The sequence below is a fragment of the Patella vulgata genome, chromosome 3 (genome assembly GCF_932274485.2).
Source record: "Patella vulgata chromosome 3, xgPatVulg1.2, whole genome shotgun sequence".
NCBI lineage: Eukaryota > Metazoa > Mollusca > Gastropoda > Patellidae > Patella > Patella vulgata.
The window spans coordinates 7,284,357-7,303,402 of record NC_065881.2 but is presented as its reverse complement, the minus strand read 5'-3'; the positions used below and the strand labels follow the sequence as shown (position 1 = coordinate 7,303,402).

The 19,046-nt window shown below is 35.8% G+C and overlaps 1 long non-coding RNA gene across 5 annotated transcripts; it reads right to left on the bottom strand.

Moving 5' to 3' along the window:
* Positions 1-2,339: 2,339 nt before the first annotated feature.
* LOC126815971 (uncharacterized) lies at positions 2,340-18,879 on the bottom strand. Of its 5 annotated transcripts, XR_007678146.2 has the most exons (6): positions 13,532-13,653; positions 7,233-7,306; positions 5,814-6,997; positions 5,129-5,252; positions 4,784-4,871; positions 2,340-3,828 (listed from the first exon to the last, which is right to left on the bottom strand). It is a non-coding gene; the product is annotated as an uncharacterized LOC126815971 (long non-coding RNA). The 5 variants fall into 5 exon arrangements; XR_008787478.1 differs by lacking the exons at positions 2,340-3,828; positions 13,532-13,653 and adding an exon at positions 18,856-18,879 and having other exon boundaries at positions 4,640-4,871; XR_008787477.1 differs by lacking the exons at positions 2,340-3,828; positions 13,532-13,653 and adding an exon at positions 8,136-8,177 and having other exon boundaries at positions 4,640-4,871.
* Positions 18,880-19,046: the final 167 nt, after the last annotated feature.

The window sequence follows — 19,046 nt, the reverse complement described above, 5'->3', positions numbered from 1 at the left end:
TAACCCATGTTGGTTTTTAAAAAAAAACCTAAATTGTTTTTGAGCCAAGCGACCTTAGGCACTTGTATTATTATATGTTTCATTTTGTCTAATGATCGAGTGTCATTGGAAATAATGAAAACCAATGTTTTCGAGAATAACTTTAGCGGCAACCACGATATTGGACAACTATTTGCAAATAATATGCCCAAACGAATTACAATGTAATGTGTATATTGTCATAAAATAGCTGTAAATAATTATCTTTTCAGTAAGAAAACAAACATTACAATGGCTATTCAAAATTTTAATAAAAATGCATATTGCAGTAGATTATGGAATTTATCACACAAGCGATATCTACTGTAGAATGTTTTATTGGGTGATAATAAACTTTTTGTTATCAAGCTATCTTGCAATATTCAATCGTGCAGTAATATAATGGTGCACGATATTAAGAAATTAAGATCCATTATGTAAGAGTTGGTAAGATTAAATACAAAGATGGCAGTTCTAGCTATAATAGTTTAAAATTGTGTTCGTAGCGTTTAACAAAACATGTCTACACAAGGTCTATAGCTCTCAGTTATAACTTGTTTGCAACAGATGAGTTTTTAAATGTTTCTTGAATGAAGTTAATGAGGTGCATTGGCGAAGATTAACAGGTCATGAGTTCCACCTTCTAGCAGTAGCTACTTCAAACAAAAGTTGCCATCCTGTAATTTGGTATTATCAGTTGTCTGCGATCGCATTTTTCGATTTCGATCGCATTTTTCGATAGAATGTAAGACTGAACACGTCCACATAGATAATTAGGAGTGGTGCCATACTTTTAAACTACCTTTTTCTTAGCGAAGTTATGAATGTTTAAAGTTTTAACATATTGTCTCAGACTCTTCATTACAAAACCCACACGCATCGTTACCAAGGATTTAACAAAATGTGTTTTAAAGAAAACGGTTGGTAATAACAATTGAGTGGATAGTACGGTATTGTAGGCATAATAGTTTTCTATCGGAAGTGGGTTTTTTTCTAGCCAAAGAGCCGATATTTTGACAAATGTTATCGGCACATTTAAATTTTTCATTAGAGGCGCTCGATCGCTACGAGATATCGGCCTCTAATGATTAAAGCGGTATCAAATGGACAATAACAGTCCTCTAAATTCTAAACGGGAGGTGTTTATCTCCTAAATAAATACTTTAATCAAAAAAGAATTTTATTCATTTAGTTCCTAACTTAGTAATGAAACAGAGTTTAACGGCCCACTTGTCTTGGCATACGCCATAATGGGCTATGGGGGGAAATTGTGCCCCGGACAGGGGCTCTACGAACTACTCTTATTTTGAATGTCAATTGTCAAGGGTCCTTTTACATGCAGGGGGTTGGATGGTCGAATAGTAAGCACGCGTGCGTTGTATCATAAGGTCTGTCATTGCGTCAACTGGCGTTGTTTCCATTCCCCGGTTGTACGTTGTACGGTCTCGAGTATACTCCCGGTGGTAGTTTAAAAAGTTAAACGTGATGTTCGGGCGCGGGTTCGGTGGTGCAGGACGGGGAGCCTGACAAGGGCAGTCGTTCGGGTGGTACGAAAAACCGTGGTCCCGTGTACACATTGGTATGCACGTAATAGAGAGAGGGGAGAGAGAGAGAGAGAGAGAGAGAGGTCGGATTTAACGTCCACTCGACACTGACTAAATCATTTCGAGAATAACATATATGGTTTAATTTCATTTCACTAATTCGCTTGTGCATAGGAGTCTTTAGTACACTGAAAAAAACTTGTGTTATTTTCAACACAAGTAAGGTGTCTCTATTTAACAACACAAACTTGTGTTGAAACAACAAAAAACTTGTGTTAAATGTTGAAACAACACAAAACTTGTGTTAAAATTATCAAACAACACAAACTTGTGTTGAAACTTGTGTGAAAATCTACACAATACTTGTGTTGAAATTTTTGAAACTTGTGTTGAAATTTCTGAAACTTGTGTTAAAATTTCTGAAACTTGTGTTGAAATTTCTGAAACTTGTGTGGTTTCATACAAACTTGTGTATAACCATCCACAAAAACTTGTGTTGTGTTTTTCCCCAATTTATATACAGTATAGCAACCTTTTTATGCAGGACCCATCTCTTTGCTCTGTTAGACCTGTAAAGTTTGATAAAAGAAGGAAACAAAATTTGTTTTTGTTTTTGTAAGATTATTATTTATTCATAAAATCATAGGAAAAAGTAAATTAATACATCAAAACTAAATAGATATTTGAAATGTTAACAGAAAAACAGAGAATTCTAATTATATTGTGTTATATATAATGACCCCCCCCCCCCCCCCACACACACACACACCCCACTTTACCCATCACAAATTATAACATAGCTATTTAAATTGTTCTTAACCCCACACACTTTACCTATCACAAAATATAAAATAGCTATATAAATTGTTCTTTACCCCAAAACAAGAACTGAGAATATAAAGATATGTACACAGTATCCCTACCCCATACTCCAAAATATATAATTCAAATAATATCTAAATTTAATAACATCCAAACCAAGCACTAAGATTAATTATGCACTAAATTGAAACAATTTCAAAAACTGAAAAGTGCTACAAAATCACACTACAAGTGATTTGTGAGACATATAGAAATAACTAATATACACAGAAAACTAACAAAAGAAAAATGCACTATTTCGCAGGAGTAATAAAATGATGTAAAACCTTTTCCTCATTAAAAAACCCCAAACAAAATGAATATTTTGTAAATAAAAGAAGCAAAGCATCAAGATTACAGGATTGAAATAAAAAAATATCATATGTACAAAAAATTTATATACAATCACAAGTCATAAGCCACAGTGGTTCAGTGAGTATAAGGTGTTGGCCGAGAAATTTCAACTGGATTTTCCGGCATAGTTCCCACTTGTCAGTAGTCTTGGATATGGCAAGGGATAATTGGGTACAAGCCCGGAATCGAAAGAGAGAGAGAGAGAAATGGGGTTTAACGTCTACTTGACACAAACTAGGTCATTTCGGGATTAACATATGGTTTAATTTTATTTCAATAATTCGTTGCGCATAGGGGTCTTTAGCAGTGGGAGGAAACCGTAGGTCCCGTAGAAAACCCACAAGATTGGACAGGCGACCCTACTCCTTGTCACGTACAACCGGGGATTCGAAACCACGCCAGTTGACTCAATGACAGGCTGTATGATACTGCACGCACATGCTTACCATTCGGCCATCCACCACCCCCTCCCCCATTCCCGGAATCGAAACCATCCCCACTGCGTTCACTTAGAAGAAGCCTTGACAATTGAATTATTTGACTCAATGACAGACTTCCTGATCAAATGTGTGCGTGTTAATCATTGCCCCCCCCCCCCCCGGGTTCCCGTTAAAGAACCCTTGACAGTTGAAATATTTGATATAAGAGTAGGGTGTAGGGCAGAATCACTCTAAGAACACAGAAAAGTAGGATACTAAACCGTATTTCATTTCATAAGCAAGGGAAAGTCACCTTTATGTAGGTCAAGGTTTTTTGTAATTCTGGGTGTATTTGATCTACATTTGGTTTCTAGTAATGCCTATTAATGCTTTATGATTTCTGACCAAATTCTAAGTGATTTATATGCCACTTTACTTGCTATATTATACATACATTTCTGAAGAGAATTAAAATCTAATTGTGTTTTGGAAGAAAATTTAACATTAATAACAAAAAATAAATATTTAAAAATTGGGTCAAATGCATTCTTTCCCAGAAGTATAAAATAAATTGATGCTTGGGTTTTCTTGTTGTTATCATATAGCAAATACTCTTTCAATGGTGTTCCAGCCTAAAAAATAAAAAGTAGGAGATAAGAATACTTTCTATGGTTCACAACGTTTAAATAAACAATTTTTTTTGCCACATCGAGACTGAGTCTCTATTTGGTTTCAACTTTGCGTAATGTCTAATTATTTTTGGACCCATTCTTATTTTATTTCCATTGACAACAAATTGGATATTACCCTTTAAAATCTACTGAAATCTATTTGAAAGTAAAATACTGTCCATCATTATTTTACTGCTATTTACTGTAAAAATACACATACATGTAGGGCCTATCGCAACTTGAAGGAAATCAATGGATGTGATTGGCAAAAATCAAGCATGCCAAGTACTTGAAACAGCAGAGTCCTAGGCATTGCCCCAAGAAGAATAACTAGATTACCAAGCAAGTGTATAGAAGTACTTCCTGATTAAAATTACAAATATATATGTTACTTACATTTTGCGTGTTTTCCCCTTGTCAGTGATACAGGACGGAGGACCTGACAAGGACAGCTGTCTAGTCGTTCGGATGGGACGAAAAACCGAGGTCCCGTGTACACATTGGCGTGCACATAAAAGATTCCTTGGCAATTGGAATTCGATATAAGAGTAGGCTGTAGCGCGGCTGCCCGGGCAAAATTCCCTTCATAGCACACTGTATGGCGTATGCCGTCTTCATTTGCCCAATTTATGAGCAAAACAGTAGGATGTTAAACCCCATTTCATTTCATTTTCAAAATTATAAAATAATTTGATGGCTTAATATTCAAAAGGTACAGTCCTTCATGTTTATAAAATTGTACGGGAGCCATAAAAAGCTCCTGATAGCTTGAATATATGCAGTTTAAAAGTAAACAAAAATCTCAATATTTAGGAGAGAGAGAGAGAGAGAAATGGGGTTTAACGTCCATCCACCCCCCCCACCAAGTGTATAGAACCAGTTCCTGATTTAAAAAGCAAATATGCATGGTACTTACATAGTCTTTGTCTGATAAGCAAGATCTGTGAGAAAACGTCTCCACAATATCAATAGCCCTTTCCAACTTGATCTTCCGAGGTGGGTAACTGAAAAAAAAATGGCAATGTATTAGTTGGCTTAAATTGACTAGACAGTTTTGATTAATTAAAAAAATGTTACTTTAATTACATTTGTTTTGTTTCATGTGTTGGTTTGCTTTGCCACAGATGAGACAGTGATATCTACATATAACTAAGATTCTGTCTCTGCTCATACATGACGTGTACAGTTTTACTATACTAAACTGAATTTTAGATTTCAAAATAGCATAACAATCTTCTATTAGAATTGAATAGTTACCCACCAAGAAAAAGCTGCTCTATCATCATTTTTTCCAGCCATTTCTTCTTCCTTTTTTTCTTTTATAATTTCTTTTGTTATTACATGATCTTTTTCTGGGTGATTTGCATATACATCCAATATTGAAACTGAAAAAATAAATACATGATATGTAATTTACGATTAAAGCTACCTTACCATATATACAAACTGTGTGATATGAAATTGAAACTAATGTATCTATATGTATCAAAAGTTTTAATCCCAAGGAACTACCAAGCCGTAAAAGTCTATCTTAATAATCCTTGTTTGTCACATGGTTTCACTGTCGCAGTAATTAGAAGACGGCCATGGTGACTGAGTAAATTAGGTGCTGGCACACTAGCATGGAGGCCACAGGTTATCTCTTGGGGTTGACCGAGAAAGCTCATCTTGATTTTGCAGAGTGGTTTCCCCTGAGATCCAATGTACACATTGGCGTACACATAAAAGTTCTCTTGGCAGTTTGAATTCGGTATGAGAGTAGGCCATAGTGTCGCTGCCCAGACAAACATTTTCACTTAGCACAATGCATTAGACCAGTCGGAGCTGACCAGTAGGACGTTGTCTTTAAACCCCATTTCATTTCAGGTAATCTAGTATTTTTCTAGTAAGATTGAAGTCTCTCTACTTTCTTTATATGTAAATATCATATTTGAAATAAGTCATACTTTTATTCGATATGGGGTGGGGCTGGGGGGAATGGTCTAGTAGGTAATGCATGCGCATGAAATCACAAGATCTGTCATTGTGTTAAGTGGCATGGTTTCAATTTCAAGGAGTAGAGTCGCCTGTCCAATCTCTTGAGTTTTTTCGCTGGGTCATTCGGTTTCCTCCGTTTTCTAAATACAATTCAATATAAATCAAACACGAAAATACTTTAAAACAGTAATCATGATGCAATATTAGACTTTTTAACACTTTCATCGAAAACCACACAGTTTTTCTCTGTTAACGTAGTTTCAAGTGCCAAATTGTGGTCAAATCTAAAATGTTGAAACATGCAGTGCCTATCAATTTTAAAATATCTCCTATATAGCTGTATTTCCATAGGATAAGTAAGTTGAAATAATCTGATTATGTAACACTACAACAGCTTTTTCATCCCTACCCCCAGTTTGGAATCTGATAATTTAAAAGCACATGAATTTTGAATTCCACAGAACATTTTTATTTTTGAACATAAATGCATTCTTCAAAAAGATGAGATGAATTCAATATAAATCAAACACGAAAATAATTTAAAACAGTAATCATGATGCAATATTAGACTTTTAACACTTTCATCGAAAACCACACAGTTTTTCTCTGTTAACATAGTTTCAAGTGCCAGATTGTGGTCAAATCTAAAATGTTGAAACATGCAGTGCCTATGAATTTCAAAATATCTCCTATATAGCTGTATTTCCACAGGATAAGTAAGTTGAAATAATCTGATTATGTAACACTACAACAGTTTTTTCATCCCCACCCCCCGGTATGGAATCTGATACATTGCTGACCAATCATAGGTCGCCCCGTTCACTCGGGCCTGTCAAATGATTTACAATGGCGATGGTGCCTACAACTTTCCTGACCAAGAGATATGCACAACCGTCGATCAACACACAAGCCATTAATGTTATCTTCCAATATGAGAGGCCATGATAAACACACAAGCGTCCTTTTCAAGCTCGGAAATTAAGTCATCACCAAAAAGCAAAGTTTACAGAGGTCCTCGGGGCTGGAACCCAAACTGATTACGATTTGCCCTCCACTTCCACCACAGGTGTCATAGAGATCAGGGATGAAATTGATATGCATCATCGTTCTCCTAAAGCCAGTCCAGGAAGAGATCAGGTTTTGAGATGTAGACCTGAAATGTTAAATTTGGATGAGAATGAGAATTCTGGGGCGAATACTATCCAGGGAAATGGTCATTGACATCCAGAAAATGGTCAAAATGTGGAATTCTGTCATTCAGTTAAATGTAAAGGGGAGAAGACAGGCCTGTGCAGTACCAAATTTCCAGCCCATTACTATTCGTCAGCAGAAGTGGGGATGAGGTTGGATGTACTTCTTAAAGTGTATGAAATTCACATTTATCTCACCTGTTTTGCTTCTTTTTTTTTTAATACTTGTGTTGAGGTCAATCATTCCACTCTATGAAACATTGCCCTGGCACCTGAAATGATAGGAGGCTGCTGGGGATAAATATGCAATAAAAAACAGTGAGAAAATAAGAAAAAAATATGGTTTCAACTGGAAATAGAAATAGGCTGCTGGGGATAAATATGCAATAAAAAACAGTGAGAAAATAAGAAAAAAATATGGTTTCAACTGGAAATAGAAATAAACCTCTTTATTTCTCGCGAACAGCCCGTCACTGGCCCTCCAAAAAGAAACCAGTTAACAATCAGTAAAAAAGTAAACCTTGAGTGTCACATAAGTCTAAGCCAATCTCAAAGGTAGATGCCATGTTTTGAGGTTCGGTCTAAATATTAAGGCCAACTGCATGTTTGGTCAAAAGTCACACAGGTGTGAATTTTGGAGTGTACATGTTAACATTTCATTGTATGATGTCAAAAACATGTTAGGTCTAAATGTTAAGGCCAACTGCAGACTTGGTTCAAGGTCACAACATGTAAATAGGGTTAGGGCACATGATTTTTTGACACAATTGTGGGTTTGGGCTAGGGTCAGAACTAGGTCTTTCCTTAGGCCTAGGCTACATGCTTTTTGACAAGATTGTGGGTTAGGGTTAGGATAAGGACTGGGTCTTGGGTTAGGGTTAGGGTCAGTCTCGTTTACATCTCATGACTTTAGACCAAATCGGGAGTTGAGTTGGCCTTAATATTTAGACCTAACCATGTTTTGATATCATTGTGAACAAAATGTTACACATTTACAACCCAAAATTCACACTCAACCAACGGATACCCCCAATCATGGCTATTTTGATACCAAATAGTCAAAAAACTTACTGCTGGGCAATAAAAAAGCAGTATTCTTACCATTTCTGACACTTTCCATTCAAAACTTCAGGAAATAAGCCGTTGAAAAAATATCAATCTTTATAGGCACAATGGGGACAACATTTGGCAATCTCCTCATCATAATTTTGTAGGGGGTTGACCGTTTAGATTTTTTGCTACACGGATTTGAAGTTGACAGGGGTGAAAATCTCACTTCCGACACAATGATTGCTCTGCAGAAAGACACTTTACACCCCCTATCCCTCCGCTGTAATATCATCAGTATTACCCAAAACTGCTATGAAATTGCAAATTTGATCCCTTTTCTCCAATTCTAGACCAAAAAGTCAACCCAAAAATGCAGGAAGAGGGGAAATTTATCTGTCTTCATTTCATTTAGACTGGCTCACCCTCCCCACCCCACCCCTTTTCTTGAAGATGATATTTGGATATTCAATTGAACATTTGTTGACTCCAAATTAGCAGTAATCTGATTTTGTGCTTGAATTGTAACCGAGCATTTTATTTGACACAAACAAATAGTTACATATAAGATTTCAAGGATTTCTAAGACTTTTTGTTTATGGTCAAACATGTAATCCTATGACATTTCTTCCAAATGAGTCCACACCCCAAAATGGATATGTTGTAGATGTGTTTTTTGCAGCTTAATGTTTTACATTTTGAATGTAAATCTATTATTTGTGGTGATCTTTGAAAATGTGGCACTTACAGGGCAATAAAATATTAATTAATAGCCTTTTCATACCCCTTTTATGCTTTGAATTATGTCAGAACTCCCTTTTTCCATCTCATTTTGTCAGGACATTGATGTAAAGATTAAAACAACTTGCTTCCACATAATATTTACACTATGTAATTTCAAGGATACCTCTGATTGTTAAAGTATTTTTAAAACTGAAATATTCCCATTTTTTAAAAAAAAAATAGTGCTTTGCGACCCTTTTATTAGAGTGGCTGGTTGTCACCTAAATACAGCATTTATTTTACATTTATCAATCCATATTTTAATAAATAATTCATACTTCGTATAACAAACTGTGTTTGTATGTATGTATATAAGCCAGGGATAGAAAAACATGGCTTTTAGCCATATTCCATCAACAGTATTACTTATGTGGACACAAGTGGGATTTGTTACCACACCAACATTTTTAGAGGGTGGGCTTACAGGTTTCACTATAGTTCCTTACAGTTACCTTCAATGCAACAAATTTGCAGCTTGTCTTCCTGTATACCGGCCAAGGTTTCTAGAAATAAATGCTTTTCATCTCAGACTTTCCCAGAAATAGGGAAATATTAGCATTTTGAGCCATACAAAGTGTCAAAAATGGACCATTTTGTAGAAAAAGGTAAAAGAAAGTCAATTTTTGAAAAATATTCCAATATTTTGAATATTTTTGATGTGACTTGTCTGAAACTCTTTAAATCTTTTCGCAGAACTCACATTTCGACAAAATTAAGAAAGAATCTTCAATTCTAGAACAAAAGGCCCATGGACCTGAGCTGCAATCCGGTATACAAAACACTACATAACTTTAAAGGGTCACCATTTCTGCAGTAATTATTTTTTTCTGATTCTGTATTATAATAATTTTGCAAAAATAAATGTGAAGCTATAAAGAAAAGAATTTTGATGATATATGAACTTATAAAACCATATAGGAGGCAGACCACCATTAAATTTCATCATCTCGGTACCCACGAATTGTAGTTCGTCTATTTATAGCAATTCTCTCTCTCTCTCTTTTCTCCCCTTTTTGCATGCCCATTTGTGTTGATTTTTTGGTCTAGAATGGACGAAGAGGGTTTGAATTAACATTTTCTGCCAGGTTTTGGTAAATATTCATGATTTTGAGGCGGAAGGATAAGAGGGTTATCAGGTTAGCTACGGCGATATGTACGGCAACTAGTTACATGTTTTTAGTATGCTTCTTCAAGTTTGTGTATCTCAAAATTTTGGTGGTCAACCTCATACAAATTTTAGTGCAAAGACATGACCATTTGTTCCTCTGTCTGTAGTGAAAAGCATTCAGCCCAACGAAAATTTGGGGAAAAGTTGGAGGTGGGCAAAGAGGCCAGAATTAACATTGAAGTCAATGGGGAAATTAATGGTGGTCTGCCTCCGACTCCTTTATTAGGGTTGTCTTTCTTGCTTTTATCTTCCATTTGGACACAGATCACCAAATATTCCTACGCCGTCACCCACCAAATATTCCTACGCCGTCACCCACGAAACAAGGGCCAAAGCTATTTTTAGTCTTCCTCTCCCTTTTCCTTTTTCCCCCTTTTGCATGGCGATTTTTGTTGACTTTTTGGTGTAGAATTGAGGAAAAGGGTTTGAAAATACATTTTCTGCCAGGTTTTGGTGAATATTCATAATTTTGATGCGGAAGGATACAAGAGTTGAGAGGTTGGTTACGTTGAAATGTAGGGCCTGAAATTGCATGTTTACTTGTCTCTACTTCCAGCTTGTGTATCTCAAGTTTTTCATGAAGAACCTCATACGTGCTTTTGGGCAAGTGGTTGCCACATGTTGCTCCATCTGTGGTAGAAAGCGTTCTACCCAACGAAAATTTGGGAAAAAGTTAGAGCCGGTCTAAGATACGAGAATTAACATTGGAGTCAATGGGGAAATCTTTAGTGATCTGTGTCCTGTCTGTGTGTGATAAGGCTGTCACTGATATGCCTTAGTTTTGAAAATATGAAGATTAAATTCTCAGAAAATATGAATAAAATAGTTTGGCTACAGAAAAACTAAAAAAAGTTAATGAAAAAAAAAAAAAAAAAAATTTTTGAATAAAAATTGTAATTTTACTGCAAATTTCTCAATTTTCAATTTTTATTGAATTTTTAACAGTAAGTAAAATATTCTAATGCCCAATGTTGGCTTATTCAGTCTCAGAAAGCACAGATAAAGTGAACAGTATTGAAATTTCACCAAATTTTGTCTAAAAATCAGGAATATTCACAAAAAATCTTGAGATTCCCCCCATTTGGATGTAGAAATTAATATTTTCATGACTACTAAAATGAGTCAAAATGTCTAAAAATGCCCATATTTTCTTTGCTAATATAACTTAGATGGGATCTACATGTTTGTCAGGTTTAGAAATAGCTCCAGCTTTCCTACAGAAAATTTAAAATTGGTAACACTGAGTTAATAATGTACAGCAGATGGGTTTGTAAATTTGTTCAAAACAGGGGTTGGCTCAATTTTGCCACTATTTTACCCAGAATAAGCATTTTTTTCTCCTTTGAAACATTAAATTCTTGCATTTCCTTCATGTAGGAAGCAATATCCCAGCCTTTCTAGACATTTTTTACTCCATCATTCTGTTTAGAGAGGCAATAAATGCCCCACCCCACCCTTTTCTATTAATGTGTTTGAGGGATTTAAATGCACCTGTATTGACATGAAAATGATCTTAATTGGAATTTGTGGTTGAATTACAGCTAAGAATGTTATTTTTCACCCAAAAATATTTTTTTTGTGCATTTCAAGGATTTCTAACCCTTATTTGTTCAGAGTCAAACGTAGAACCCTGAGGCATTTCAGGCCAATGAGACCAGACCCAGATATAAAACTGGTGTAGATGTGTAAATGTCAGTTTAATGTTCAATATTTTCTTATCAAAATCCAGCATTTGTGGTGTTTGCTGCATTTATGTTGCCTATAAAACAATAAAATGTTAATTTTTCTCCTTTTCAGGCCTCTTTTTATGTTGTCAAGTCTGTCATGACTACTTTTTTGACTTCATTTTTTCAGGAAATTAATGTAAAGTTCCAGACATCTTGCTTCAGCACAAGGATTGCAATACAAATTTGTAACATGCCTCTGAGGTTTGAGATGTTGGAAACATTGAAATATTCCCAAATTTGTGAAAATTGTGTATTCTGTGACCCTTCTGTTAGAGAGGGGTGATCATAGACCAAATATGGCATTTTTTTCATTCATCAAGGCCTATTTTTAACCATAATTCATATTTATTGCACCTATTTTAGTTTATATGTGCATATGTTAGCCAGGGATGGTAAAACATAGCTGTTAGACAGATTCCTTTGGTAATGTAAGTTCTGCAACCATAGATTAGATTAATTCAATCAGTGGCATGTTCAGGGGGTAGGCATACATGTTTCAGTATAGATCTCTAATATTACAATCATTGCAACTGGTTTGCATTTTTTCTGTTTGCATATTGTCCACAGATTCTAAAAATATATTTCTTGTCCGTCCGGATATTTAAAAAAGTGGAAAATTATTGGTATTTTGAGAGATGCTACATGTAAATTTTGTACATTTTTCATCACATGGCAGTAAAAAATTATATTTTTGAAAAAAATTCCAAATTATGAGTGTTTTCTATGTAGTTTCTTTGTAACTTGTCTAATTTTTTCACAGAACTCAGATACTGCCTTTAATAAGAAAGATTTTTAAATTTTAGCACAAAAGGCCTATGGACCTGAGATGCACCAGTGTACATAAAGCAGCATGTGTACTTAAAGGGCCATCATTTTTACAGTTATTCTTTGATTTTGATTTTCTTTCACCGGCATGTTGCCAGAACACATGGGAAGGAAATAAAAAAGGCCTTTTGGTGATACCTGAAGTTTCACCCCTATATAGGACACAGATCACCAAATATTCCTACGCCGTCACCCACGAAACAAGGGCCAAAGCTATTTTTAGTCTTCCTCTCCCTTTTCCTTTTTCCCCCTTTTGCATGGCGATTTTTGTTGACTTTTTGGTGTAGAATTGAGGAAAAGGGTTTGAAAATACATTTTCTGCCAGGTTTTGGTGAATATTCATAATTTTGATGCGGAAGGATACAAGAGTTGAGAGGTTGGTTACGTTGAAATGTAGGGCCTGAAATTGCATGTTTACTTGTCTCTACTTCCAGCTTGTGTATCTCAAGTTTTTCATGAAGAACCTCATACGTGCTTTTGGGCAAGTGGTTGCCACATGTTGCTCCATCTGTGGTAGAAAGCGTTCTACCCAACGAAAATTTGGGAAAAAGTTAGAGCCGGTCTAAGATACGAGAATTAACATTGGAGTCAATGGGGAAATCTTTAGTGATCTGTGTCCATTTATTTACGTTTTTGTTGTCTCAGAGATGGAATATTATTTAAAAAAAAAAGGTTGAAAATCGTAAAGTTTAGGAAATGTTAATCATATAATGATGAAAAAAAAAATAAGAGCATATGATAATAAAAATGTGTTTGAAATTGAAGGCTCTATAATTAGCCTATAATTAAGGTATCAGTATGGAACGGATCGTAATCGTACGGTATTCACTACGGTCAGACTGATATTTAGGAACGTAAAGTTATCAGTCTGGAACGGATCGTAATCGTGCGGTATTCACTAAGGTCATACTGATATTTAGGAACGTAAAGAAGACCATTTTACTAACCGTCTCCATTTTAAGAAAGAGCAGATATAAATATATGATTATATCGACAGAATCTCCACACGAATCTTTAATTTAGCAGAAGAAGAGCAAGTTGATCATTGTCGCCATATTTGACCTATTTCTCTATTGGTTGTATATACATTAAGGCGTGGATCTAACCAACCCGAGTAGCTCATTATTGAGCCGAGTGATTTATGAAATGAAATTGGGGTTTAATGACCCGCATTCACTCACTATTCAGGCTAATGAACACGAGGCGTTCAAGCCAGCTCTTTATTCACAGAGCCGCCTGGCTCCCCTGAGAGACTTTCACTGACAACTAGTCATTGTCGAGACTAATGATTTTTATCGCCGCTGTTGATCAATATATATATATTAAATAATAGCCCGAATTTAAGTATACCAAAAGTTAAAGAAATATAACCAGTTTTTGAGCCATTCAGATATGACTGCCAAAATTGTAATCAGCGCGCATGTTTTTTTAGGCTAAAGTCTAACCATAAAACTTAGTGTCCATATATAATAAATATTTTATTCCATTAATCAATTCCATTCCGCAATTGGTTTGTCTTAAACTCGTCATTTGTGTTCATGGGCATCAGGGTCGAGATGGCAACGTTATATGTTTTATTCGTCTAATTTACTATAAAACATCATTCGGTTTGCCTCACGGGTTAACGGCATATTAATAGCTTTATTCACTGAGATGGTTCCTTTACTTATAGTTTATTTTTCGAATTGCTTTTTGTATTTATTTAAATGGAAATATTTAGCACCTTCTTGTTAAACCGTTGAAAGATTTAAAGTTTGGATTAATGTTAAGAGAGTGTGGGTCAAAGATGCCGCTGGCAGAGTGTGTATAGGGTGTTAAAGTTTAAAAGTTATTCCCTACAAGGTGGTTCTACGGTTCTTACCATAGAATTCAGCTGTGAAATAACACAGTTTCTTTCATTATGTGTACAACAATAAAACTAGTTCAATTGCAAGTTGTCTAAACCACGGTGCTGTGATGTATGCATCTAAATGTTTCGACGACCCACCAATCAGTAGTTGCATGATGATTAAATTTATCGGACATGGAATGTGAAAATGCTTTGGAACTTTCAACTGTAACACGTTGCAATAATTACTCAATATAAGCCAAAAGGATCCGCCTTGTTCATTTATAGTCCGGCCCTGTCTTCAGTATTAAAATATAAAATTGAACACAAAGTATATTTAGTAATCCGTATTGTAGTAATGGCAATCACGGCTTGTGTTTTTTTGTTTTGTTTTTTGTTGTTTGTTTTTTTTGCAAAATATAAAATAATTACGATGTCGTTTAACACTCACAATAACATATTTGGTTACCGGCCATTCAGCCATTCAGGTCGTACATGTGTCAAGTATACAGTCATATATACCAACGCCTAACTATAGAAGCCTACCATTCTTAATTTCTACTTTTCTCCCTCCAAAACACGAAAGTCGAAAAGTAGCAGTTACGACAAAATGTGAGGCGACAGCAACGCTATACAAGCCAAAATCGACTCGAAAATAGGAAATCAAGAAATAATACACTGCGATAATAGCGCCCCTCGTTTTTTTCCTAATTTCTTATTTTCGACTTGCATTTTGGCTTGTATACCGTCTTGTTGACTTTCGACTTAGTCATATTTTTGTATTTATTGATGTCAGTAAGATGTTACTATGGAGAACGTAAATTTCAGATTATACATTCCAGACTTCGTAATTGTAAAAGTGCTCTAAACTTCCATAGATTTTTAATGCATATTTCACATAACCCGACATGCAGTTGTGGTCATACTCAAGAAGACAGCGACCATTATTTTCTGCACTGCCCAAATTATTCGTCTCAGCGTATCTCAACATTAAATACCCTCCCATTTAAATCCATAAATACAAAAGCGTTCCTATATGGCGATACCAACGAAAGTAACCCGTTCAACAAAGTGAGTTTTAGTAAAGTTCACAAGTATTTAAAACTAAACAAGCGCTTTGAATAGATAAGGTAATTATCAGGCGACGATGATTGATGTTAAATAGTGATGATGACGATGATGATGACCATGAAGATGATTTATTTATATATTTATTTATATACTAGAAGAATGCCCGGCTTCGCTCGGGGGTCATAACTCCGAAACCGGAAGTGGTAGACTAACGCCACCTGGCCTATGTTACTCCCCGGTCCGAGCTACCCCTATACCCCAAATTTCAGACTCGGAAATGACAACGTGAATGATGGATCAGTCGAACGACAGAGTGAATGACAGGAGTTTTCCAGTCGAATAATAAAGATAATGGCAACTCTGGTCATAGCATATCTGTTTATAATATATTTCATATAAATGTTTATACACGTATTTGTTGAATGTATAAATTCGGAAATGTTTTGATCTCTTGAACTGTATTATTTAAAATACACGATTAACGTATTAAATTGTAAATAATGAATCAAGCCAAGACATGTATTAAATGTTTTAAATGTTTTATTGAATTGGAATAGAAACTGAAAACAGATTAACACCCTGTGTGAGATATTTCATTCAAATATTGTGAAAGGGTTGGTAATAAAATTAAAATTGTCATTGTGTCATTTTAATAACATTGAATCGTCCTATTCTGTTACGTAGTCGTCTCAACATATTGTTGTCATGGGTTACTTCTGCTAAACAACTCAATAGAAACGAGTAAAGTATTATAAACGAAATTATGTCTAAGGAGTTCTTCATGACATGTATTGACTGTAAGACACAAAGCGTACAGGATCTAAGTGTGATGTTAAAGGTCAACACGCAAATATTGAAATTGGGTATGTTCGTGGATTGACTTATAGAATGTTGTTAATATTTCCATTTAAATAAATACAAAAAGCAATTCGAAAAATATACTATAAATAAAGGAACCATCTCAGTGAATAAAGCTATTAATATGCCGTTAACCCGTGAGGCAAACCGAATGATGTTTTATAGTAAATTAGACGAATAAAACATATAACGTTGCCATCTCGACCCTGATGCCCATGAACACAAATGACGAGTTTAAGACAAACCAATTGCGGAATGGAATTGATTAATGCAATATATATTTTATTATGTATTGACAATACTTTTCTGGTTAGATTTTAGCCTAAACACGACATGTGTGTTGGTGACAATTTTGGCAGTCATATCTGAATGACTCAAAAACTGTTTATATTTCTTTAACTTTTGGTATACCTAAATTCGGGCTATTATTTATGGTAGAAAGATATAATAAAATGACCTAAAGCTTTAAAACATATTTTTAAATATGTTGAGGCACCCTAAATTGAATTTGAAGCACCAGGGATAAATAAATAACAAGAGCATCGCTAACGCAGCAATATACGTCCACATTCCTGTTTTGTTTGATATGGTCCAGTTTGCATTGAGGGTCTGTGAAATAAAACTGGGTTGTAGGACTGCTATCAGTTTAACACTTCGTTCACATTAACAGAACACAATTTTATTTTAAAACAATCGATGTCTTTATTCTAAAAGCATGGCGTTTCGAATAGGTATGCAAAGTTTCAAAAGGATCTGTTAAGAATTGCGGTCTGTAGGCAAAACACAAGACACACAAACATTAGGCGTGGCTCTGTCCCAAGGGGTCGAGCATGCACCAAAAATAATAATAGAGGTCGGCCTTAGGATTAAGGAATAAGTATAAATAGTAGCCTTAGGCTATAAGGAATAAGTATAAAAAAGTTTTCAAGATGATCGATTAAGAAATGCGGTCTGCAAGTGACACACAGACATAAAAAAAGAAAATGGGCGTAGCTCTGCCCCTGGGGGTTGGGTATTCACCACAAATAATAGGGATGTTCCTTAGGACAGAAGGAATATGTATGCTAGGTTTCAAGGTGATACGATAAAAAAATGCGATCTGTAGATGACAAACAAATAAATAAATATAATGGATGGGCGTGGCTATGCCCCTGGCGGTCGGGCATGCACCAAAAACAATAGGGATCATCGTTAGGGTATAAGCAATTCATATGAAATTTTTTCAAGACGATTAAGAATTGTGGCCTGTAGGTGACACACAGACAGAAAAAGAAAAGAAAATGGGCGTGGCTCTGCCCCTGGGGGTAAAAAAAACAATAGGGATCATCGTTAGGGTATAAGCAATTCATATGAAAAAATTTCAAGACGATTGATTAAGAATTGTGGCCTGTAGGCGACACACAGACATAAAAAAGAAAATAGCCGTGGCTTTGCCCCTGGGGGTTGGGCATGCACCCAAAACGATAGGGATGTTCCTTAGGGTACAAAGAATAAGTATGCAAAGTTTCAAGATGATACGTTAAGAAATGTGGCCTGTAGACGACAAACAAACAAATACAAAAAATGGGCGTGGCTCTGCCCCGGGGAGGCGAGCATGCACCAAAAACAATAGGGATCTTCCTTGGGGTATAAGGAATAAGTATACCAAGTTTGAAGAAAATCCAGTAAGAATTGCGCCCTGTAGGCGACACAAAGACACACGAAAAGAAAATGGGAAATGGGCGTGGCTCTGCCCCTGGGGGTTGGGCATGTACCCCAAACGATAGGGATGTTCCTTAGGGTACAAAGAATGTGTATGCAAGATTATAAGTTAAGAAATGTGGCCTGTAGACGACAAACAAACAAATACTAGAAATGGGCGTGGCTCTGCCCCTGGGGGTCGGGCATGCACCAAAAACAATAGGGATCTTCCTTGGGGTATAAGGAATAAGTATACCAAGTTTGAAGAAAATCCAGTAAGAATTGCGCCCTGTAGGCGACACAAAGACACACGAAAAGAAAATGGGCGTGGCTCTGCCCCTGGGGGTTGGGCATGCACCCCAAACGATAGGGATGTTCCTTAGGGTACAAAGAATGTGTATGCAAAGTTTCAAGATTATTAGTTAAGAAATGTGGCCTGTAGACGACAAACAAACAAATACTAGAAATGGGCGTGGCTCTGCCCCGGGGGGTCGGGCATGCACCAAAAACAATAGGGATCTTCCTTGGGGTATAAGGAATAAGTATACCAAGTTTGAAGAAAATCCATGAAGAATTGCGCCCTGTAGGCGAACCACAGACACACACACACACACACACACACACACACACACACATACATACATACACACACACACACACACAGACAGGGGCGACGGCATAATACGTTCACATTATGAATGTGGACGTATAAAAATAGCTATAACGCATGATTTTATTGTAACTAGTGAACTGATAAATATTGTACAATTTATCTAAAGAGTTCATTTATGAAAACGTGGTACTTTTCTGATATCTAGTTAAATTAACACTTACCCAGATCTTGGCATAAGCATGACTTAAAATGATCACGGCTAAAACACTTCCGTGCGAATCAAGAATTCTTTATGTAAGAATAGAGCTTTATAAGACCGTAAATGCACCACACATTATGTCTCCATAAGATAGTAGCTATAATCTTTCAATCCAATCCCCTAATTAAGTATACCCCCACCCAATCATAAAAA